Raw genomic sequence first — 26,946 nt, 5'->3', positions numbered from 1 at the left:
ATACTACTGTACTTCTATGAGTGCATTCTAAAGGGAATCTGTTCTGTCCTGTGTATAATCCTATATATGTCCCTATTGCACCACAATGCTTACTATTATTATTATTATCTATCATTAGGCTGATGTGACAGTTAAATCCCCCACCCCCCTCCCCCTTTATAACCTCCCCCCCCCCGTCCCCCTTTATTCCCTCCCCCCCCCCGTCCCCCTTTATTCCCTCCCCCCCCTCCCCCTTTATTCCCTCCCCCCCTCCCCCCCCGTCCCCCTTTATTCCCTATCCCTATATTTCTGGGGAATGGACCAATCACAGAACAGCAGCAACAGATAGACTGCAACTGCCAGAAGCTTCTGCTGGATAGGAGCATGTGACATGGTCAGACCAATGAGAGGGCGTTAGGCAGAATGACAGTTGGTAGTTGGCAGTTGGTCTGAGGGGAGCAAAGTGTGAGGAAGTGAATTAAGGGAGAGAGATAAGATTTCCTTACCTGGGATGAGCCTTATCTATATCCTAAGAAGGGTCGCCAACAGCGGGGGACAGAGGGCACTGGCGTCCCGGGCCCCCTGCGCGGCCGTGCCCCTCGATAAATCCTGTTGCCTGGTCACCACCGGGTGACAGGATTTAGCGCGCTCGCGGTCTGCCAGGCAGCGCGCGCGTCTCTGCAAAAAAATAAAAATCTCCCCCGTTTCCAGATTGGCTGGCGCGTGTGGGCACGCTGCCAGGATTTTTTTTTGGCCCGCAGCAAGCTCTATGTGAGCTTGCATAGCGAGGCCCGCCTCTTCCTGCATGGAGCAAGTCAGGTGAGTACCGCTCCATGCCACTCTCGCTTCCCCCTTGTCCTCCTGATCTGATTCCCCCCCCCGCTCCGATTCCCCCGCTCCGATTCACCCCCCCCCCCCCGTGTGTATGTGAGTGTCTGTGTGTGTGTCTGAGTGTCAGAGCGAGAGAGTCAGAGAGAGAGCGAGAGAGAGTAAGAGTCAGAGCGAGAGTCAGAGCGAGAGAGTCAGAGCGAGTCAGAGCGTCAGAGAGAGAGAGTCAGAGCGTCAGAGAGAGTCAGAGCGTCAGAGAGTCAGAGAAAGAGAGAGTCAGAGAAAGAGAGTCAGAGAAAGAGAGTCAGAGAAAGAGAGTCAGAGAAAGAGTCAGAGAAAGAGAGAGAGCGAGTCAGAGAGAGTCAGACAGTCAGAGAATCAGAGAGAGAGAGTAAGAGAGAGCGAGTCAGAGAGAGTCTCTGAGAGAGAGTCAGAGAAAGAGTCAGAGAGTGTGTAAATGTTACCCACATACCCTGTAATCATTATACCCAACCCCCCAATAATTAATGTACTGTATAACCATTATACCCAACCCCCTAGTATTTGTGTAATCATTGTCCCCCACCCCCTATTATTCACGCTTTGGCAATACTAAAATGTAATGTTTGTCATGCCAATAAAGCTAATTTGATTTGAGAGAGAGAGGGGGAGAGTCTGAGAGAGTGTCTGAGAGGGAGAGTGTCTGAGAGAGAGGGAGTGTATGTGTGTCTGTGAATGAATACAGAATACATGTCAGTCACCCACCCACCCAAGTGTCAGTCAGTCACCCACCCAAGTGTCAGTCACCCACCCACCCAAGTGTCAGTCACCCACCCACCCAAGTGTCAGTCAGTCACCCACCCAAGTGTCAGTCAGTCACCCACCCAAGTGTCAGTCACCCACCCACCCAAGTGTCAGTCACCCACCCACCCAAGTGTCAGTCAGTCACCCACCCAAGTGTCAGTCAGTCACCCACCCAAGTGTCAGTCAGTCACCCACCCAAGTGTCAGTCAGTCACCCACCCAAGTGTCAGTCAGTCACCCACCCAAGTGTCAGTCACCCACCCACCCAAGTGTCAGTCACCCACCCACCCACGTGTCAGTCACCCACCCACCCACCCAAGTGTCAGTCACCCACCCAAGTGTCAGTCACCCACCCACCCACCCAAGTGTCAGTCACCCACCCACCCAAGTGTCAGTCACCCACCCAAGTGTCAGTCACCCACCCACCCAAGTGTCAGTCAGTCACCCACCCAAGTGTCAGTCAGTCACCCACCCAAGTGTCAGTCAGTCACCCACCCAAGTGTCAGTCAGTCACCCACCCAAGTGTCAGTCAGTCACCCACCCAAGTGTCAGTCAGTCACCCACCCAAGTGTCAGTCAGTCACCCACCCAAGTGTCAGTCAGTCACCCACCCACCCACTCTCTGTCTTATCTTAACTGCCCTTCACCGAAATAACCTGTACTGCTTTCTTCCAGATCTGACTCTCACGCTTGACACGGGAGATATCAGAAACCCCCTAACCCAGAAGACCGGTAGGGAACACCCCAGTCCCATACTGAATCCCCCCCAGGTATTTTGTCATATAGGATGTAGCATTGGGTATCTTTGTCTTTTGTTGAAAATGTTAAAATAAGCAGATTGCATTGTAATGTTTTTTTATTACCAAGAAAAAAGTAAAGTAAAAGTTGTCCGCGAAAAAAATTTCCCCGCTGTCGGTGCGCTATGAGGGGGGGGGGAGGGGGAGGGGGCAACTCCTTTCATTTGTCCCGGACCCCCTGATTTCTGTTGGCGGCCCTGATCCTAACTGCAGGCGCAGGGATTTCCCATAAAGACTGTGATATCATTTTGCGTGGTACACCTGCTAAGAAGCACAGGGAAAGAGATCTGCCAAAGTACAATTGCCTACGCGGACCCCGGCATATAAGCAGCTGCCCCCCCGCCAACCCCCCCTCAGTTTATCACAACGAGCCTAATATATACATTTTAACTTTTTTTCTTTCAAACGTAAAGGTTTTTTTTTTAATACAGGAAGGCCCCGCTTTTCGGCGCTTCGTTATCCGGCGTTCAGCTTATACGGCGGCGCCGAGAAGGGGCCGCCATCTTTAATCCGCAGTCGCGCAAGCGCAGAATGGGCGGTTGCGCCCAGCGCGCATGCGCAGACCATTGTATGCGCGCGCATACCGTAGTTTGCGCGCGCAGACCCAGGCCGCGCATGCGCAGAACGGCAAAAAACGCCGTTCTGTGCATGCAGAGAACTGAAAATCGCCAGATCTGCTTTCCGGCGATTTTCACTATACGGCGGGCCCCTGGAACGGAACCCGCCGTATACCCGGGGCCCTGCTGTATACTTTTTTTTTTTTAATAGTTTTTCAATATTTTTTACTTTTTTTGTATTTTTATTTTTTAAATGTAAAGTTTTTTTGAAGTGAAACTTCTTTAGTGGCACCTAGTCATGATGGGACAAAACTGGAGACATGAAGACGAAATGTGAAACGGAAGTGACGACACGTAATGGCCACCGCTCCCCCCCACACGCCCGCTGTTACATGCGGCGGCAGCGATAGCTAACGGCTGCCGCGACCGCTGCCATGCTGCATATGCGCAGTTTTGATGGCGCAGCTGACGGACGCCACGCATGCGCAGAAGCGGCGCCATTCCCCCCACACGCCCGCCGTGTCCATACCTCGCGCTGACTCTACACACACACCAGCACCGGGGACTCTCCGCTGCCGGGGGTAGATAGTCCCCCAGGTCCACAGCTCCACCGGGGGTGGGGAAAGTCAGGAGAGAGGGGGCAGGACACTGACAGACAGACACACATTGACTGACGCACATTGACTGACACACATACACACACACACTGACTGAGACACACTGACTGACATACACACACTGACACACATACACACACACAAACACACGGACTGACACACACACACTGACTCACTCACACACACACGCACACACTGACATACGCGCACTCTGACGCACGCCCACTCTGACACACGCACGGACACTGACACACACACACTGACACACGCACGCACACTCTGACACACACACACACACTCTGACACACACACACACACTGACTGACACACACACACTGACTGACACACATAGACTGACTGACTGAACCACGCACACACACGGAATTCCCAGTTACTATAAATATAGAAGTGCAAATAGCTAAAACACGTGTTCTAAGTCAAGCTTCTTGGCATTTTGGCTCTGAAATTGTATTTTTTATTTTTCATTAAAAATATCATTCTTACAAATACAATTTCTGTGACAAAACAGTGATAAAAGATAAAGAAGTTTCACTTACTATGCGCGTGCACAGCACACACAGCTTTTTTTTTTTGTCAATGTAAAGTCTTATTCTATTTAAAGAGATGAAGTTTCCCGTTTATCTCCAACCCTAGGATACTGGGCAAGCCATTTTTACATTTTTAACCTAAAACTGTGTAAGAAAAGAGTCATTTGGTTGCATCTTTTAATCAAAACATGATTCAAGCCTGCCAATCTCGCCAAGGTAAACTCCGATTAGCAGGGACCTACACTGAATATATACAACTTCTTATTAAAGGTGCAACCAAATGGCTCCTTTGTTACAGACTTAGGTTCTAAATGTAAACATTTGGCACAGGAATTGTTCTTTGTTTCCCATACAGTAAATGTAAGGCCAATCCTTTTACCAGCAGCATACTTCCCAAATGAAAGGTATCGCCCCGTCTCCCTCCTGCCTTTTGCCTTTAAACTCCTTGAACACCTTGTATTCTCTCACTTGCTCCATTTTCTCACCTCCTATTCTCTCCTAGACCCTCTACAACCGAGGTGGGAAACCCTGTCGCCATTCGCCTCGTGTCAAATTGGCAATTCAAAGTGTGGCGAATTATAGTTTCCCAGCGTAATGGGAAGCGTGGCGGGCAAGCGTGAGTCCCGCAGGAAGCGCGAGTCCCGCGGGAAGCGCGAGCCCCCCGTCAAGAGCGAGTACGCTGGCAGTGGCGGCGCTAGTGCAGAGGGGACGGCCGGTGGCCGGGAGGAGAGTGGAGGAGAAAGAACCAATGAGAGAACAGTGGGGGCGGAGCACACACCCAGGCGGCGACCGCGCCACCGACTCCTGTTCCGGTGCTGCGCTAGGTAAGAAGCTGGATCGAGATCATCATGATATTGGGGGGTGGGGGGAGATGATGGGAAATGAGATGATGAGAGGGGGGGGGAATGAGATGATGGGGGGGGAAATGAGTTGATGAGGGGGGTGAATGAGTAGATGAGGGGGGAAATGAGATGAAGAGGGGGGGGAAATGAGATGACGTGGGGGGGTGAAATGAGGTGATGAGGGGGGATGAAATGAGATGATGAGGGGGGGGTGAAATGAGATGATGATGGCGGGTGAAATGAGATGATGATGGCGGGAAATGAGATGATGGGGTGGGGGAAAGGGATGATGAAGAAGGGGGGGAATGAGATGATGAGGGGGGGTGAAATGAGGTGATGAGGGGGGGGGGAATGAGATGAAGAGGGGGGGTGAAATGAGGTGATGAGGGGGGGGGGGGAAATGAGATGAAGAGGGGGGTGAAATTTGATGATGATGATGGGTAAAATGAAATGATGTGGGGGTGAAATGAGATGATGATGATGGGGGGGGAAATGAGATGATATGGGGGGGGAAATGAGATGATGAGGGGGGGGGGAATGAGATGATGAGGGGGGGAAATGAGATGAAGAGGGGGGTAAGGAGTTGATGAGGGAAATGAGATGAAGATGAGGGGGGTGAAATGAGATGAAGATGAGGGGGGTGAAATGAGATGATGATGAGGGCGGGTGAAATGAGATGATGATGAGCGGAGGTGGAATTAGATGATTAGGGTGGCGGTGAAATGAAATGAGATGATGAGGGGGGGGTGAAAAAAGATGATACTGAGGGGGGGTGAAATGAGATGATTATGAGGGATGGTGAAATGAGATATGGGGGTGAAATGAGATGATATGGGGGTGAAATGAGATGATATGGGGGAATGAAATGAGATGATGATGATGATGAGGGCGGGTGAAATGAGATGATATGATGATGATGGGGGAAATGAGATGAAGATGAGGGTGGTGAGATGATGATGGGGGGGAAATGAGATGATGAGGGGGGGAAATGAGATGATTATGAGGGGGGTAAAATGAAATGATGAGGGGGTGAGATTAGATGATTATGAGGGGGGAAATGAGATGATGAGGGGGGAAATGAGATGAAGAGGGGGGTAAAATGAAATGATGAGGGGGTGAGATTAGATGATTATGAGGGGTGAAATGAGATGATGAGGGGGGTGAGATTAGATGATTATGAGGGATGGTGAAATGAGATGATATGGGGGTGAAATGAGATGATGAGGGGGGAAATGAGATGAAGAGGGGGGTAAAATGAAATGATGAGGGGGTGAGATTAGATGATTATGAGGGGGGAAATGAGATGATGAGGGGGGTGAGATTAGATGATTATGAGGGATGGTGAAATGAGATGATATGGAGGTGAAATTAGATGATATGGGGGAATGAAATTAGATGATGATGATGATGATGATGGGGGAAATGAGATGAAGATGAGGGTGGTGAGATGATGATGGGGGGGAAATGAGATGATGAGGGGGGGAAATGAGATGATTATGAGGGGGGTAAAATGAAATGATGAGGGGGGAAATGAGATGAAGAGGGGGGTAAAATGAAATGATGAGGGGGGTGAGATTAGATGATTATGAGGGGTGAAATGAGATGATGAGGGGGGTGAGATTAGATGATTATGAGGGGAGAAATGAGATGATGATGAGGGGGGAAATGAGATGAAGATGAGGGTGGTGAGGAGATGATGGGGGGAAATGAGATGATGATGGGGGAAATGAGATGATGATGATGATGGGGGGGTGAAATCAAATGATGATGAGGGGGGGAAATGAGATGATGGGGGAAAATTAGCTGATGATGATGAGAGGGGGTGAGATGATATGATGAGGGTGGTGAAGAGATGACGAATGCGCAACATAATCTTATTATATATTAGTGAAAGCACTGTATGCCTGTCTGCATCTTCCTGTGTCCCAAGGGGAAATCTCATTGGTCCCTTGGGCCGCCCGCCCCCGCACCTCTCATTGGCCTGAGGCAGTGACGACACACACACACACACACACACACACTGTTGCTTGGCCTCACGCTCCCCTGTCAGTTGGACCGCAGCTCACCTTCCACACACCCCCCCCCCCCTCCTCTCCCGGTGCCCCTCCTCTCCCGGTGCCCCTCCTCTCCCGGTGCCCCTCACTCTCTCCCCCCTCCCCACCTTACCAAAATCCCCACGCTCCGCAACATCCCCAGCCGCACCATCACCCTCACCGTGCGCCGCTCCCGGAGAGGGGAAGCGCGGCCCTCCTGCTCAGCAGCAAACTCCAGGCTCCTCCCCCCTCGCTCACAACGAGAAGCGCGGCCCGGGCCTCCTGCACTCCCCCTCACGTGCGCCGGCTCCCGGACGGAGGGGAAGCGCGGCGCGGGCCTCCTCCTCACATGCAACGGCTCACAGATGGAGGGTAAGCGCGGCACGGGCCTCCTGCCACTCTTGCCCCCCCCGCCAGCTTCCCGAACTCACCTCCTGCCCCAGCCAGATGCCACGGGGTCAAGGTAAGTCACCCACTGTCTCCCACCCACGCACTGTCACCCAGTCACCCACACACCCACCCAGTCACCCACACACCCACCCAGTCAGTCACCCACACACCCACCCAGTCAGTCACCCACACACCCACTCAGTCACCCACCCACTCACTCAGTCACCCACTCACTCAGTCAGTCACCCACTCACTCAGTCACCCACCCACTCACTCAGTCACCCACCCACCCACTCATTTAGTCACCCACCCACTCACTTAGTCACCCACCCACTCACTCAGTCACCCACACCCACCCACCCACACACCCACCCACCCACCCACCCAGTCACCCACTTTCACCCAGTCACCCACTTTCACCCAGTCACCCACTTTCACCCAGTCACCCACTTTCACCCAGTCACCCACCCATTCACTCAGTCACCCACCCACTCACTCAGTCACCCACCCACTCAGTCACCCACTCACCCACCCACTCAGTCACCCACCCATTCAGTCACCCACCACCCACCCATTCAGTCACACACCCACCCACCCAGTCACCCACACCCACCCAGTCACCCACACCCACCCAGTCACTTTCACCCAGTCACCCACCCACTCACTCAGTCACCCACCCACTCACTCAGTCACCCACCCACTCACTCAGTCACCCACCCACTCACTCAGTCACCCACCCACTCAGTCACCCACCCACTCACTCAGTCACCCACCCACTCACTCAGTCACCCACCCACTCAGTCACCCACCCATTCAGTCACCCACCCATTCAGTCACCCACCCATTCAGTCACCCACCCATTCAGTCAGTCACCCACCCATTCAGTCAGTCATTCAGTCCGTCACCCACCCATTCAGTCAGTCACCCACCCATTCAGTCATTCAGTCAGTCAGTCACCCACTCACCCACCCATTCAGTCAGTCACCCACTCACCCACCCTGTCAATCACCCACTCACCCACCCACCCACCCATTCAGTCAGTCACCCACTCACCCAGTCAGTCACCCACCCATTCAGTCAGTCACCCACTCACCCATTCAGTCAGTCACCCACTCACCCACCCATTCAGTCAGTCACCCACTCACCCACCCAGTCAGTCACCCACTCACCCACCCAGTCAGTCACCAACTCACCCACCCAGTCAGTCACCCATTCAGTCTCCCACTCACCCACCCATTCAGTCTCCCACTCACCCACCCATTCAGTCTCCCACTCACCCACCCAGTCAGTCTCCCACTCACCCACCCAGTCAGTCTCCCACTCACCCACCCAGTCAGTCTCCCACTCACCCACCCAGTCAGTCTCCCACTCACCCACCCAGTCAGTCTCCCACTCACCCACCCAGTCAGTCTCCCACTCACCCACCCAGTCAGTCTCCCACTCACCCACCCAGTCAGTCTCCCACTCACCCACCCAGTCAGTCTCCCACTCACCCACCCAGTCAGTCTCCCACTCACCCACCCAGTCAGTCTCCCACTCACCCACCCAGTCTCCCACTCACCCACCCATTCAGTTTCCCACTCACCCACCCATTCAGTCTCCCACTCACCCACCCATTCAGTCTCCCACTCACCCACCCATTCAGTCTGCCACTCACCCACCCATTCAGTCTGCCACTCACCCACCCATTCAGTCTGCCACTCACCCACCCATTCAGTCTCCCACTCACCCACCCATTCAGTCTCCCACTCACCCACCCATTCAGTCTCCCACTCACCCACCCAGTCTCACCCAAAACCACCCACCCAGTCTCACCCAAAACCACCCACCCTGTCACCGAACACAGTCACTGACCCACCCAGTCACCGACCCTGAAAAAGTCACCCAGTCACCGACCCACCCACCGACCCAGTCACCCATCCACCCACCGACCCAAAGTCACCCACCCACCGACCCAGTCAAACCGACCCAAAGTCAAACCGACCCAAAGTCACCCACCCACTCAGTCACCAACCCACCCACCCACTCAGTCAAGTGTCACCCACCCACCCACACAGTCACCCACACACTCAGTCAACTCAGTCACCCACCTAGCTGTCAAGGGGGGGGAAGCCCAACCCTGTCGTCCGCCCCCCCAAAATTACATCCCGGGCAACGCCGGGTCTCTCGGATAGTACCTCAATATTTACATGGTGTGGCTATTTTCACACCTGTGGCTACATTCAAAAATAGGTTGCCCACCCCTGTACTAGGAAATCCAACGTTTCGGCAGTAATACTGCCTTTCTCAAGGTGTGGGCAGTATTACTGCCGAAACGTTGGATTTCTTGGCACATTAAACCCTTTCACTGCTGATTAAGACCGTGTGCCTGCTTCTTCTCCATTGGACTATTTTGGGACGTCAGAAACTCCCCAGAACCAGCGCACCGGTAGTTAAGTACCCCATCATCACTTGTGTGTCTGAGTGCGTGCAAACCCATCTTTCTACCCCTGTACTACACAGTATTTTATATTATGTTCACTTCCATGCACATTATCACTCAGTTCAACACAACAGCGGTTTATTTGTAATGTTTCGTCATTGACATGATGGGAGACAATTTTGCAGTTACTCAGGCGTGGCCCATTCTTTTTCAAGTATTTCACATTTTCGTGCCGTTTTTGCAGCATCACATGAGGTTTTATTTAAAAGGCTTTCTCTGAACCGTATGAATCTTGCAGAAGGTCCTGAAATGGAACCGAAACGTTGAACTACAGAATAAAACATATTTTTAATTATATCTATAGCCTCAGGGAGTGCCTGATGAGGAAGAAAAGAGAGGATATATATATCTAGATATATATAGATAGATATAGATACACACGTGTGCGTGTACACATAAAAATACATGCACTATACAACAAGTACTTCCAAAGGCTGATAAGACGCATAAGAGACTTGACGTTTTGGCCAATACACAATTTATTAACAGTCAGGCAGCGTTTTTTTTTTTTTTTCCCCTCTCGTCATTAGGCAGCGGTTTTTCCCCTCTTGTCGTTAGGTGTTTTTTTTTTCTCTCGTTGTTAGGTTTATTTGTCCTGCTCCTCTTTTTCTTCCTCCACCTCTATTTTAATCTCCTCCTCTATTTTAATCTCCTTCTCTTCCTTGCCCCATTCATAACTCAGTACAATTGCAAGGCTCATAAAATGCTGAATATTATTACACGTACATACACGTGTCAAACTTCCAGATTGACACCCACCCACAACCAGCACTGATGGGATGGGGGAGTTAACCTAGTTTTCATGCACCTCAGGTGCATGCAGACTGTAATCGCTAGATTCTCTAGTGATTGGCTACTGAGAATTTGATCACAGGGTATATATAGTATACCTGTAGGAGTGAAAATTGACTCCTCCAACCCTGATGAAGCGTGGATCTCACGCGATACGGTCCGTCAGATTTTAGTGACGTCATCATGGCGTCGGCAGTGGAGCTGCAGCACGGGGAACTGAGACGACATTAGCACGGATATCTGGTTGTATAACCTTGATTTGATCTTTGATTTAGTTATTAATCTGTATTCTAGTTACAGTGTGTGCCTGCTATCCTAGTTACTGTATTCTAGGGACAGCCCTAAGTCGTATAAGCATACCTTGTACGGATATACTTAAGTTCTATTTATAGATACTGTTTAGGACATGCACCGGTTACTACAGCTTAACCCCATTATAGCGTGGTCCTCGGGGGCCACCCATGTCCACCGCATTATAAACGTGGTCGCGGGGAAAAATGGCCGCTAAAAATGTTAATTTTTTTTTTGTATTTTTTTTTAATTTATTTTATTTATTTTTAATTTTTAAAAAAAAATTATTTTTTTGTAATTTTTTAGTTTTTGGTGGTACTGTGTCCACCGGAGGGGGAAAGCTGAGAACTCTCCCAGCGTTCTGTTCCGTTATGTTCTTCCATATAGCAACTTACCTTAGATCCTTTAGTAATTGGCTACTGAGAATTTGATCACAGGGTATATATAGTATACCCTGATGAAGCGGGGATCTGATGCAAAGCGGTCCGTCGGATTTTAGTGACGTCATCACGAAAGCAGATGTTCCTGAAGGGTCTGTAACAGGGAGTTGAGAAAATGTTTTCTTAGCATAGATGTTGTTGAGTTAGTAAAGGATATATGGTTCATTTGGTTACGATAATTGTTGATTACCCCTTCAGCATAAAGTTAAAAGTCAATGATTATTCCCTCCCCCTCCCCCCCTCTTACCCTTGACCCCCATCCTGGCCCACACCATAGCCTTCTCCCTACTCCCCTATCTTACCCCCGTACCCCCCACCGCCCCCTGACCTCTCCCCCCTCTCTATCGAACGACCCACCTTCCCCTGAGCTCCGTTGAAGACGTTTCCCTGAGGGTCCATGAGCGATGAGACCCTCGACCAGGAAAACAAACAGACCATTGTCTCTGGTTTGTGACACACATGGAGTTACTTTTATTGATATACTAGCTGAGAGACCCGGCGTTGCCCGTGAGTTACATTTAGCGCTAGGAAAAGGGGGGAGGGGGGGAAAAGGAGGGGAGGGGGGGGGGGGGACAGTGGACAGGAGGGGGGGGGACAGTGGACAGGAGGGGGGGGATAGTGGACGGGGGGGGGGGGACAGTGGACAGGACAGTGGACAGGAGGGGACGGGACAGTGGATAGGAGGGGACGGACGACAGTGGACAGGAAGGGACGGAAGACAGTGGACAGGAGGGGACGGACGACAGTGGACAGGAGGGGATGGACGACAGTGGACAGGAGGGGACGGACGACAGTGGACAGGAGGGGACGGACGACAGTGGACAGGAGGGGACGGACGACAGTGGACAGGAGGGGACGGACGACAGTGGACGGGACAGTGGATAGGAGGGGACGGACGACAGTGGACAGGAAGGGACGGAAGACAGTGGATAGGAAGGGACGGACGACAGTGGACAGGAGGGGACGGACGACAGTGGACAGGAGGGGACGGGGGGACAGTGGACAGGAGGGGACGACAGTGGACAGGAGGGGACGACAGTGGACAGGAGGGGGGGGGACACAGTGGACAGGAGGGGGGGACACAGTGGACAGGAGGGGGGGACACAGTGGACAGGAGGGGGGGACACAGTGGACAGGAGGGGGGGACAGTGGACAGGAGGGGGGGACAGTGGACAGGAGGGGGGGACAGTGGACAGGAGGGGGGGGGACGACAGTGGACAGGAGGGGGGGGGGGGACAGTGGACAGGAGGGGGCGGACGACAGTGGACAGGAGGGGACGGACGACAGTGGAGAGGAGGGGACGGACGACAGTGGACAGGAGGGGACGGACGACAGTGGACAGGAGGGGACGGACGACAGTGGACTGGAGGGGACGGGACAGTGGATAGGAGGGGACGGACGACAGTGGACAGGAAGGGACGGAAGACAGTGGACAGGAAGGGACGGAAGACAGTGGACAGGAGGGGACGGACGACAGTGGACAGGAGGGGACGGACGACAGTGGACAGGAGGGGACGGACGACAGTGGACTGGAGGGGACGGGACAGTGGATAGGAGGGGACGGACGACAGTGGACAGGAAGGGACGGAAGACAGTGGACAGGAGGGGACGGACGACAGTGGACAGGAGGGGACGGACGACAGTGGACAGGAGGGGACGGGACGACAGTGGACAGGAGGGGACGACAGTGGACAGGAGGGGACGACAGTGGACAGGAGGGGGGGGACGACAGTGGACAGGAGGGGGGGGACGACAGTGGACAGGAGGGGGGGACACTGGACAGGAGGGGGCGGACACAGTGGACAGGAGGGGGGACACAGTGGACAGGAGGGGGGACACAGTGGACAGGAGGAGGGGACGACAGTGGACAGGAGGGGACGACAGTGGACAGGAGGGGACGACAGTGGACAGGAGGGGACGACAGTGGACAGGAGGGGGGGGGACACAGTGGACAGGAGGGGGGGACACAGTGGACAGGAGGGGGGACACAGTGGACAGGAGGGGGGACACAGTGGACAGGAGGGGGGGACACAGTGGACAGGAGGGGGGGGACACAGTGGACAGGAGGGGGACACAGTGGACAGGAGGGGGACACAGTGGACAGGAGGGGGACACAGTGGACAGGAGGGGGACACAGTGGACAGGAGGGGGACACAGTGGACAGGAGGGGGGGGACAGTGGACAGGAGGGGGGGACAGTGGACAGGAGGGGGGGACAGTGGACGTGGGGGGGGACAGTGGGGAGGGGTGGGACAGCTAGTAATTTATATAAGCTAAAACGGCCGATGTTATTGCCAGAGCTCCTACCACACTGCATATCAGGGCTATTTTGTTCTTGGTCGAAACTGTATAAAAAAGAAAAATCTTGGTTATTACCTGTGAGCAATGCACCCCCCTCCCCCGCAGATATTGGGTAAATGGGATAAGAGATTTAACCCTTCAGTGCCAAGGGGGCCCGGCAGCACAGGTGAGGTATTCCTACATAAGACTGCCCATTTAACGCATTAAACACATCACTGTCATTAGGTCACTTTGCTCATTAGTAGGACTGACCCTTTAATCCATTAGAACAAGTCACTGTCATTAGGTCACATAGGATGAATAAAATGATTAAATTCCACAGATTCTACAGCATATGTTACACTCCCCGTCACCAATTGTTTTATAATGACGTCACCCTACCTTGCACACAGAGACCGCGAGAGGCAATGAGAGCCAGGGCCCGCACCGTAGTCAGGCAATGAGAGCCAATGACAGCCAAGGTCCACCCCGCAGTCAGCCAATGGGAGAGCTTAACAGCAAATGAGAGCGCGCACAAACCCACAGACAAACATCGTTTGAGTTTTATATATAAATTACATAACTCATTAATATGTGTACAAGTGAAACTATACGCTTATAGAATATTACATAACTTACCGGTCGTAATATACAAAGCCTGCAATGGCCGATGTTATTGCCATTGCTCCAAGAATAGTGAAAATTAGGACTATTCTACCCTTGGTCGAAACTGTATAAAAAAGAAAAATCTTGGTTATTACTTGTGAGCAATGCACCCCCCTCCCCCCCCCAGATATTGGGTAAATGGGATAAGAGATTTAACCCTTCAGTGCAAAGGGGGCCCGGCAGCACAGGTGAGGTATTCCTACGTAAGACTGACCATTTAACCCTTTAAACACGTCAGTGTCATTAGGTCACTTTGTTCCTACCTGGGACTGACCCTTTAACGCATTAAACACATCACTGTCATTAGGTCACTTTGCTCATTAGTAGGACTGACCCTTTAATCCATTAAACAAGTCACTGTCATTAGGTCACATAGGATGAATAAAATGATTAAATCCTACAGAATCTGCAGAATATGTTATTCTCCCCCTGCTAAATGTACCCATGCCTCCTCTATGATCACTACACCATGCCTCCTCTACTATCACTACACCATGCCTCCTCTACTATCACTACACCATGCCTCCTCTACTATTACTACACCATGCCTCCTCTAATATCACTACACCATGCCCCCTCTACTATCACTACACCATGCCCCTTCTACTATCACTATTCCATGCCTCTTCTACTGTGGCACCCATTATAGCTCTTATTAAGAAAGGGGCAAATCCTAAGATATGGTATGATATCGTTTGAGTTTTATATATGTATATATAGATTACTAGCTGAGAGACCCGGCGTTGCCCGGGATGTGAACCGTGAATAAGTACAGTACAGTATGTGTAAATGTTGTATTGTAAAGTGTTAATGTTTCAAACAGTTTCACACAGTCACAGACACTTACACAGACTTACACACACTCACACACACTCTCACACTTACACACACTCTCACACACAGTTACACACACACACAGTCACAGAGACTTACACACACTCACAGACACTCACACACAGTGTCACACAGTGTCACACAATTACACACACCAGCACCAACACCCGCTCCCCCCCCCTCCTGCGCAGGCAGCGGGGACGACGGTGGGACATCCCCCCTCCCATCTCCTGTCCCGCGGCGACAGGGGGAAGCCGGGACCGGAGGGGCATCCCCCCTCCCATCGCCTGTCACGAGGTGACAGGGGGGAGCCGGGACCGGAGGGGCATCCCTCCTCCCATCTCCTGTCCCGCGGCCTGTCACTCGGTGACAGGGGGAAACCGGGACCGGAGGGGCATCCCCCCTCCCATCTCCTGTCCCGCGGCCTGTCACGCGCGGCGGGGGGGTGTGAGCTTGGGGGAGGGGATGAGCTTGGTGTAAGCTTGGGGGGGGTGAGCTTGGGGGAGGGGATGAGCTTGGGGGGGTGACATAACACATTAATAAGTGTACGAGTGAAACTATACGCTTATAAAATATTACATAACTTACCCGTCATAATTTTAAAAAGCTAAAACCGCTGATGAGAATGCTACCCCACTGCATATCAAAGCAATTTTCATCTTGGTCGAAACTGTAAAAAGAAAAATCTTGGTTATTACCTGTGAGCAATGCACACTCCCCCCCCCCCCCCCCCCCAGATATTGGGTACAGCCAGGGACCCATGCTATGTTAATCCAATGGGCCGGGCCATTAGTCTGTCTGCAGAAATGTCACAGAAATGTTGGCAGCATTACCTGGATATTGCCCCAGAATTTCGTAGGCAAGTCTTTAGGATACTTGTAATCTTAGCTGTACTATGTGCTATGATGGAGGAAGGCTATCGGCAACATTGATAAGGACCATTCACGAAACAAGCCAAGGAGTAGCTTTACACCAAATCTGAGTATAAGTCCTCATATTGAGACCTTTGTGGGCCTAGTGTCAAGAGATTTGGAGGAACAATCAAAGTCACACAGAAAATCAAATACTAATTTCTCAAAAGGAACTGGAAGGCACTACAAGATATAAAATAGAAAAACACCCTGTGCTATGGTGGTAGGAAGTGCAACACCTTTACAAACAAGGGGTACAGTGAATGAAATAAAAAGAAATATAATCACAACCCGATGACAGCGTCTCAACCTTCGATGAACCTCTCTCCTTGGTTCTTATAGACAATGGTAATGGAAAACTCTGGGAGCACAATTCATTGGTGGTTACATGAAAAGGAAACACAATAATAGTGCAATCCTGCATGGACACAGAAAGGAGGAGTAGATGTGCAAAACTCCCAAAAAATGCACACACAATTCCAGTGTAGTATACAAGCCTTGAAACCCGAGCTATGGGGTAATGTCTTTTAAGTGACCAGCTTGTCAGGGAACTTGCTAGTAGTGAACACAGCTGATTATCTGAAGGAAAACACCAAGCTATTAAGTGATACGAAATGCTACAGAGTTCTCAACAGTGACCCTACAGAAATATACTAAAAAATCTCTTAGCAGAATTCTAAAGGATTGCTTAGCTATGAAAACCATAGATGAACATGAATACAAGTTTATGATGGTGAATAATCCTACTATAGTGACCTTCTACTCAATAACCAAAGTACACAAAAATCCATCAAGAGCATTGGCCCGTCTTATTGGTTCAGGAAATGGTAACCTCACAGAAAAAGCAAGTGTTTATTTGGATGAAGTACTTAAAAGTTACGTCACCACAAAGTTACTCCCTGTGGGCCAATAGGAAGCCATGACATCATTCAGCGCAGGTTCCTGTTGGCTCTTGTGGCGCGAGAGCTTTAAACTTGTACCGGCTCTCCCTTCGGAGGTAAGTATCTTCAGAAGAAGAGGGTCCCCGGAGCTGAAATGAATCGGCTCCGGAGACCGCCTGCTTCAACCAATGTAAAAAAAATACATTAAAAAAGCTTGGATTGCTCGTTAAAGACATAATATCACTTTCAACATTAGTAATAGTGCATTAAGCGCAATCAGAGCAGTCATCTTGTTCTTTTGTTAATAGCCGATATACACTGCCCCTCCTTACATTTCAGGCTTAATTTCTTGCTGTACACCTGCCCGTCTTGTGAGGATCGGGCTTAGGCCCCCCTCCCCCCATGACGGGCCCCCGTGACGACACGGGTGACCCTCCTTACAGTAATAGGAGTGCCCGCAAATGCCGGGCTACCCCTACCAGGACCGGGCTTAGGCTAAGCCCCGCGACGCTTCCCGTGATGACACAGTTGGCGCGCCCCACGCTGAGGAGACTACTCGCAGGCGCCGCGCTAAAATGGACATGCAAAGGGTTAATACCAACAAGCAACACTAACTACGAAATCACCTCATCATTGCACACTTGCGGCACACAACGCCTCCTGACTATAGATTGGGTGGATGACGACTGAGTGGGCGGTTCCACTTATTGCTTGCAGCCTTGTGTGACTCTACTGATTGGCTAACTGGCCTTTATATGCTCAGCAATCCCTGTTCCAAATTGGCTGAGCACAATATTCGTTTGTGACGAAGTGCTTACCTCAAGCATCCTGCTGTTTTGACTTGTTGTTTTGTGCATTCTTCTTCCTGCCTTGTTTCCTCAGTACCTTGACCTCGGCTTATACCTGGACCCCCCCCCCCCCGCCTTGTCTTATCCTTGACCTTGGCTTGCATCTGGACTCCCACCATCTCTACTCCTGGACCTCCGGCTACGCACAACGACCATTCTACTTCTACAACCCTAGACCACGGCTAGTATTACGACTATTCTAAATTCTCCTACCCTGACCCGGCTACACGACTATCACTCTGCACTCCGGACACAGTCTCACGATTGGAGGTCGGTTTATAAACACATCCCCCCACCTCAGCCTCGCGGTTCCATCCAGTTTGTGGTGAGCACCCGTTATACATCTGTTGCGTTCAGCTCAAGAATGTCTTCTGTATACCCATTTTGTGCCTAAAGCCCTCTCCCACCTAAATCATCCCTCATTTACTGCCCCATGTCTCTGGAATGCCCTTCTCCTCAATATCTGACAAGTAGCCTCTCTCCCAACCTTTAAGGACAATCTTAAAACACACCTCATTACTGACGCATTTGGGTAGCTCCCTTGGCTTGTGTTATACAGATACTGTATAGCAGCATTACTGCTGCCACTGGCACATTTCAGTGGGGGGGGGGGACACACCATGCATGTATATATGCATGGCACTATACAAATAAAGTTATACAATCAAGAAATGGACTAACGGAGAGCAGTGCTCCTAGATGTGTCAATAAAAAAAAATGGGTTACTGCTACTAAAAAGTAGTGTTACTTTTACCTTTGTCCTCGCCAGCCTTGTGTGTCTCCGGAGGGTAGACTCCTATAGGTTAAATGAATGAGAACATTGATGCATAATTAATTATTAGCATCAAGAAGGTGGATTTTAAACCCCTTATTCTCCCCCCCCCCCCCCCCGCTCCCCTACAGTACATTCCCCACCCCCTGTGATCCCCCAAACAAGTGTTTTTGAGTTACTAAAGGGGATAAAAAGCTGCTTACCCTGTTGTGTGTAGCGCTCATGGGCTCCCACGACGGGCAATGTCAAACAAAAAATTATATGAAATATAATCATTTTTCGTGTTTAACCTTGTAGCTCTGAAATACAGTGCAATGATTTATGACTCTCAGCTGAATATCTCCTATGCTGTACTTCCATCAGACCCCACCCTCTCATTCATGCCCAATTTGAGAGAACTCTTTGATGAAGGGAAAATTTTGAGTGTTCTAGATGCTAATGAGATGGATTTTCCTTATAATCCATTTCCAACCACGACGGCCATGTTCCACCATCTCCCAAAGATCCACAAGACGTTGTTCTCTACTCCTGGGAGGCCAATTGTCTCTAGTATTGGATCTTTGGGGGATGGGTCTGTCACGGTACGTGGGCCACTACCTGCAGCCCCTGGCGAGATCCCTTCCTTCCAATATTATGGATAGTGCGGACCTAATTAATCATATTAAAGACATTTCTTGGAAATCTAACTTTGTCTGGTTGTCTAAGATATCACATCACTTTATACAATCATTGAACCCCAACTGGGGATGGCAGCGTCACAAAATTTTTTGGAACTCTCTGATTTATCACCTTCACAAACCACCTTCATCTTAGACTCTATTGACTTTTTGTTGACACACAATTATTTTTTGTTTGATGGTGTTCACTATCTCCAAACACGTGGAACGGCTATGGGTACCAGCTTTGCCCCATCATATGCCAATTTGTTCATAGGATGGTGGGAGTCGTTCCCCATGTTTGGATATAGGAACCCATTTAGGGATCACATTATCTTTTATCGTCGTTTTATTGGCGACCTTATTTTTATTTGGGAGGGTGATGTCACTACACTGTTGTTATTTACGGAATCACTCAACACTAATAATTATGGTCTTACATTCACTTTGATTATCACCACTTAGAATATTTGGATCTGTTATTTTACGTTGATCTCTCTTTAAATATACATATGGTTATTTTCCGTTAAGAGAATTCAATAAACACTTATCTCAGAGCGGATAGCTCCCACCCCAGGACCCTCATTAAGGGTATACCCAAAGGGCAGTTCATGAGGGTAAAGCGGAACTGCTCCCAGGATGAAGATGTCCGTAGACAATCAGACGATCTGCATAATAGATTTCTCGCCAGGGGCTATAGGCCCCTCGATCTTATAAGAGCACGCGTGGGGAGGTGGAAGAAATGGATAGGAACCAACTGTTAAGCAGGAAACCTAAGAGAATTTCTAAGTGTGAAAGTCCACTCTTTATAACCCAGTTCAGCCAACAGGCACAGGATATTAGATTTATCCTAGAAAAACACTGGGATATCCTGCGCCTGGATCCTGTCCTGGGGCAGGATTTGCCATAAAAACCCAAAATGGTGTTTAGAAAGGCTAATACAATTTCAAAGTCTTTGTCTCCGAGTCTATTCACATCAGATATAACCAGATCTGGACAATCCACAAAGGGGTCTTATAGATGTGGTTCATGTAAGATTTGCAATCTGATGTTACCTTCTAAAACCTTTGAGAGCCCTACTACTAAGGAAAGATTTAATATACAGGCTTTCATAAATTGCAAAACCACATACGTCATATACCTTCTCACCTGCGGCTGTGGGAAACAGTACGTGGGACGTACTAGGAGGAGCCTGAAAATACGTGTCACGGAACATGTCAGGCTCATTAAAAACAAAGATATCATCCATCCGGTCCCACTATACTGCACCCACTGCCCCAGGGGAGATAGTAGTTTCCTCAAAGTTTGTGGAATTGAATACATCTCTCTCCATGCGAGGGGAGGTGATCAAATAAAGTGGCTTGATCAGAGGGACGCCTATTGGATCTTCACATTGAGGAATACTGATTGGGACCTGGGGCACTTTCTTTGATCCGATGGTCCTCCATCTGCCTCTGTTGTCTCTGTGACATTATGCCATATGTTATATAGTTATATTGCTATAATGTTCCCCTCGTTCACGAACTAGTCTTGTTGTCCTGGTAGCGAGCCTATAGCTCTCTTAATCTACTACAATTTACGTAATCCTAATGTGCGATCGTACAGGGGTATAGACAAAATGATGGCGGGTAATCAGGGGTTCATTAAACTTTTCTTGTAGACAGGACCCTACACTCTAGTCTATGTTTGTTGTAATCATTGTTTAGTAAATGTCTATATAGACTATTGCATTCTTCCTTGTGTACCAGCATGCATGGTGCATTGTCTAGATCAAGCTGTGACTAAAACATCTAACTTTATATAGCTGGTGATATTTGAATCTATTGGGAGTTCCCATTTAATGTATTCTTATATATTGTTTAGATGTGTATTTTTGTGTTTATGTAGATTCCTCCCCTTCCCCCCCCCCCTCCTCCCCCTCTTTTTCTTTATTTTCCCTTTCCTTTCCCCCTTGTTCTTTTCTTCCTTTTTCTTCTCCCCCTTCCCCCCCCCCCCCCTTTTCCGCCCCTATCTTTTTTGTTCTTTTCCTTTTTTCCTGTATTTGGGTCTTGGATGTACATTCATATATTTTTTTATAAGATTATGATAATAAATAATTGAAAGCATTTTTTTTATATATACAGTATATGTGTCTGTACAATTCAGGGCTTAAGGGGTTAGGGGTACTTGATTGTTAATTTGGGGACTTTATGTCTTTCTATATTTTGTGTTTACAAGTGTATATGTGGATATGTGTTCCTCTATCTGGAAACAATCACAATTAGGGATGTATGACATCAATTTCTTTTCCTTTTTTTAATTGTATTTTTGTAGTATTAATAGAATTGTGATCATATTTGTTATGCAAAAGGGTTATATTCTTTGGTTTTTAATATTCTATCTCCCTTTGGGGAGAATTTTGGTGACCTTTGGGTATTGGGGCCGAGTGACTGACGTCATGATTAACAATACAGGGGATTGTTAAGTGTAAGGGTCAATAAAGTTTCCCAGTTAAAAATTGAGATTGGCCAATCAGATCTTCTGTGCCTGAGACCATACACCTCTCTTATGAGTTGGGGAAAGGTTGTGTGGTCTTAATAAAGTTTCTTCAGTTTGACACACATTAATTGCCCTATCAGGGCTTTTGTACGAAGAAGCAAGAAGCTGATTGGCCAACTGGGCGTGACGTCACTCGCCGGCGCGATCGGGTTTTTGTATTTAAATGCTGGTTGTTTTGCTAGTATTTACACCTTGATAAAGGGCACACGGCCCGAAACGCGTAGGTGTGTTACCTGTGCTGCTGCTCTAGGGGTCATGCCTGATCCTTTAATGGATTAAAAACCCTTTTTTTTACCTGTGAGCCTCCTCCTACTTTTTTGGCAGTGCACTGCCATTTTTTCTATACTGTCCTAAACATCAAGGAAATCATTCAAGTGCTCAAGTATATGTTTACAGTACGTTTTGAGCATGTTTTTATTATTCCTAAGTACTTACTTTGTTCAGATGAGGCGAACTTCTGAACATTTGCATGTAAAACTGTAAACAAAAGAGAAGCGTCAGATATCACCATATCTACGGAGACGCTATAAAACAACATCTCATAGCGTGGTTACGTGTCCCCAGAAGAAGCTGTGGTCACGGCGAAACAGCTGTAGGGAACACTGTCTCAATCTAGTTTACTGCATGATCCTTTGGCAATCGAACGGACACAGTTCACGTACCTGCAGGATGGGATCTCCTCCGCCGGAGCAACATGGAGTAACATGGTACACGTATTCATTACTACTTTATCTCACAAACTGCGTGAAGATTGTGGTTACAACTGACATCAAAATATCTTTCAAAGTACTGAGATAAAATGTGCAGAACAGTACTGCCACCACAAGCACTACACAGAGTACTACACCGCACAGGAGTATAATTCTCTAAACATTGCTCTACTGAAAGCTTACAGTATGTGAGAGTGTTGTTTCTGCAAAAGTTAACATATGCGTATTCCTTCAATCAAGTTTTCAGCATTGTATGAACATACAGTGTAAAGTGAATGACCCGGCAGTTGCCATTGTGAGTGCTGTGCTGCGTGGAAGTATTATACTTTAAAACCTGTCCTGTTGGAAGCTGGTAAATCTGTTGGGACTATCTAGGGTTAAAATATGTTTACACCTTCAATCAAGTTTTCACTATGCTGAGTCCGTGATCAAATGTAATTGTCTACTCATATAGGACTTTTTCAACCAATTTTTATCAATGCTGCTATACTAAGTGCAATTTGTATCAATGCTGCTATACTAAGTGTCAGACTTTTAAGTAGTAGACAATGCATTTTTTCTATTTGAAAGATATCTAATTAACTGTTCAGAAATTGCGTTATCCATCTACACACCTTCACAATAAAACAACTATCAGTGGATCTGTGGAATCTAAGATAAGCACAAGAATTTGCTATAATGAGCGGCACAATGGACCAAAGTATTAGCCTTTGTGATTTACTCCAATAAAAAGCTGCTCTAACCAACTGGATCCTATTGTTTCAGGAAATGGTAACGTCACAGAAAAAGCAAGTGTTTATTTGGAAGAAGTACTTAAAAGTTACGTCACCACATTGCCATCATATGTACGTGACACTAAAGATGTGTTATGTAAATTGAAGTGAGTAACTCTTGATGAAAATACATTGTATGTCAGCTTAGATGTGGAATCACTATATACTATTATTTCACATGAGGTTGGTATAAAGGCAGTTCAACATTTTCTTATGTCCAGAAGTAGAAATCAGTCAGCATAGTGAATTCATCACCACTCTCCTTGAATATGTACTTACTCACAACTATTTTGTATTTAATGGAAAATACTATCAACAAATCCAAGGGACAGCTATGGGCACTACCTATGCCCCCATGTATGAGAATCTATACTTAAGCTGGTGGAAAGAGACAAGGGTTTTCAAAGATTATCTAATGGAGTTTACTGAGTTCATAGACTTGGATAAGATAAATCGATGACATCCTACTAATATGGAGGGGTTACCAGCGAACACCTGGAAAACGTTATCAAAGCATTAAATAAGAATGAACACAATTTAAAACTTACATCTGAAGTAGATTTGCAACATATACATTTTCTGGATCTAACTGTCTCAAAAAATGCAGACGCCACCATCTGTACCACAACATATAGAATACACATGGCTACTAATACCTACCTCCAATCGGATAGCCATCATCCGGAACCTCTTAAAAGGTCTGTAGGCCAATATTTACGTTTAAAACGCAACTGCTCTGATGAAACAGAGTTTAAGAAACAAGCGGACCTTATGAGGGACAGATTCCTTAAACGTGGATGTAGCAAGAATGTACTAAAAGGGCATACCAACGAGCCTTAGGCACAAACAGGGACTCTCTTTTAACAAATAAGGAAAATGACAGAACTGGTGATGGGAAACTCATCAGGTTTGTCCGTACATAAAATACCAAATGGAGAGAGATGAGGACCAGCATCCAAAAACACTGGAATATCTTTCTAAATGATGAAGATTTAATGAACACTCTAAAAAACAAACCATCCATGGTATGGAAAAGAGCACCGAACATTGGAGATAAAATAGTTCACAGCCACTTCCAGAATAAAGGACAGAATACTAGTCATTTGATATCAGATCAAAACAAAGGATCTTACAAATGTGGCTCTTGCAAGGTCTCATGCCAGTTTATGGCAACAAGCAAAACATTTTCAAACAGTGATGACACCAAACATTTTGCTCAAAAAACATTTATGAATGGCAAAACGGCAGGAGTGATCTATCTGATTACATGTAGATGTGAACTCAAATACGTTGGCAAAACATGCAGATAGCTGCGAAGGAGGGTGTTGGAACATACAGGTTCTATTAAAAATCTATATGACACACCAGTCTCAAGACATGTGAGAGAACAGCATGCAGGCAATACAGGAGTGCTTACTTTCCAGGGCATAGATCGCCTATTACCTACAATAAGTAAAGGTGACTGGGATAAAAAATTACTCCAAAGTGAAGCAAAATGGATCTTTAATTTAAATACTATGTCACCAATAGGTGTTAACAAAGGTTTCATGTATATACCGTTTATAGAATAGCATGTTGCTTTTTTAATGACATTCAATTCACGATGAACATTAAAAAGATACTCACTATAAACCTTTATTTTTGTGACAGAGACATATATATGCAGAGAACGTTTCTGTTACTGTAACATTATCCTAAACATCAAGGAAATCATTCCTATGCTCAAGCATATGTTTACAGTACATGTTTTGAGCATGCTTTTATTATTCCTAAGTACTTACCTTGCATAGATGATGCCAAAGTATTAAAATGTTCATTTACATCTGTAAACAAAAGGAAAGCGTCAGATATCACCATAGCTACGGAGACGCTATAAAACAACATCTCATAGCGTGGTTATGTGTCCCCAGAAGAAGCCGTGGTCACGGCGAAACAGCTGTAGGAAACGCTGTCTCAATCAAGTTTACTGCATGATCCTTTGGCAATCGGACGGAAATTACGCGTACCTGCAGGATTGGATCTCCTCCCACGGAGTACCATGGAGTAACATGGTACACGTATTCATTACTACTTTATCTCACAAACTGCGTGAACATTGTGAACATTGTGGTTACAACTGACATCAAAATATCTTTCAAAGGACTGAGGTCAAATGTGCAGCACAGTACTGCCACCACAAGCAGTACACAGAGTACTACACCGCACAGGAGTATAAGTCTCTAAACATTGCTCTACTGAAAGCTTATGTAGCCCCGGTCTATTTTTCCCCTCTGACAGCCCCCTCCGCGTGTGCCGAGCGATCGCGGGTGCCGCCGCTGCCACTGACGGACCCGCTGGGAGAACGCGAGGGTGGGGGCTAGTGCAGGGAGCTGTGCGCTGTTCCCTGAGGTTGCCGGGTACGCGAGCGGCCCGTTGTTAGGGCCGCGATCGCGTTGCCGAGGTCCCGGGCGATGGGCTCACCTCGTCATCGCATCCTGGTGGAGGTGTCTCCCCCAAAAGATCTCTGCAGACCAGGGAATGAATCCGACCTCATCAAGGTATCCGGTACAGCGGCCCGGAGCAACACTTACTCCTGCGCGAGGAATCTTCAAGCTTGGCCTTTTCAAGACACGGGCCGGCACGAAGAGGTTGTGCTGTCCGCAGAAGATGTCACCGTTAAAGGGATTGCTGGAGCGGATAAAGACTGTGCTGAGTCCGCTCTGGTGGCCTCTCCCATGCGCACGATGGAGTGCTTCGTTCGCCATGTGGTGGACCGAGGCAAGAGACTGAACCTCCCTGTCTCCCGTGAGACGAAACCGGAGGATCCGGCAAGGGTCAATACCCAGGACCCTGTACTATTTTTTTTACGAGGGGGAGGCGGTGGTTTGACGGTAAAGACTGATATCGAGTTCCAAAAGACTCACAGGAGTCACGGTGGGATACCCTCACCCAATCAGTTAGGGGCACTCCACTCTGAGACTCAGCTGGCCTCGGGTATCCATGCAAGTATGTCAGATATTGGTGAACAAATGCATTTTTCATTATATAATCCTCTGTTGCATGGTTGCTACCCAAGCGAGGTCGTTGGGGTTCTACGAGGGGGAGAATGTAGCCCCGGTCTATTTTTCCCCTCTGACAGCCCCCTCCGCGTGTGCCGAGCGATCGCGGGTGCCGCCGCTGCCACTGACGGACCCGCCGGGAGAACGCGAGGGTGGGGGCTAGTGCAGGGAGCTGTGCGCTGTTCCTGAGGTGGCCGGTTGCCGGGTACGCAAGCGGCCCGTTGTTAGGGCCGCGATCGCGTTGCCGAGGTCCCGCCGGCTCGGAGAACAGGGCGCCGCCATTGCGCGATACTTCGCGCATGCGCCGGGACCAGCAGGAGCAGAGAAGGTCTCAGAGAAGTCGCGCGAGGGCAAGGAAAAGGTTGCGGCTGCCATTAGGCGTTCGCGCATGCGCAGGGCAGGCGCGCACGCGGCCCCAATGCTGTAGCAGCCTCCTGGGAACTACAACTCCCAGGAGGCATAGGGAGACAGGCACCAGGTGCCTGATAGGAGCCAATAGGGCTGGAGGATTCCCACACAGGAGAAAGGATACATTTCGCAGGCATAGTGTCACGTCAGTCAGGCTGAGGAGGAGGAAGGGAAAGGAAGGGTGCAGGGAGCGAGTGGCTCCTGCACCAGGTTAGGTTTCCCCAAGTCCCAGGCAGGCCCCAAATCCCTGTTAGG

At 48.7% G+C, this 26,946-nt stretch overlaps 1 long non-coding RNA gene across 1 annotated transcript in view; it reads left to right on the top strand.

The window, feature by feature from the left end:
- Positions 1–304: 304 nt before the first annotated feature.
- LOC142485362 (uncharacterized) overlaps positions 305–26,946 on the top strand; it is a 43,473-nt gene continuing 16,831 nt past the window's right edge. Inside the window, exons 1-3 of the long non-coding RNA XR_012798402.1 lie at positions 305–798; positions 2,264–2,358; positions 4,610–4,931. This is a non-coding gene — a long non-coding RNA (uncharacterized LOC142485362). The remainder of the gene's footprint in view (positions 799–2,263; positions 2,359–4,609; positions 4,932–26,946) is intronic.

Source organism: Ascaphus truei, unplaced genomic scaffold (genome assembly GCF_040206685.1).
Source record: "Ascaphus truei isolate aAscTru1 unplaced genomic scaffold, aAscTru1.hap1 HAP1_SCAFFOLD_567, whole genome shotgun sequence".
Lineage (NCBI taxonomy): Eukaryota > Metazoa > Chordata > Amphibia > Anura > Ascaphidae > Ascaphus > Ascaphus truei.
This window is presented reverse-complemented; position numbering and strand designations above follow the sequence as displayed.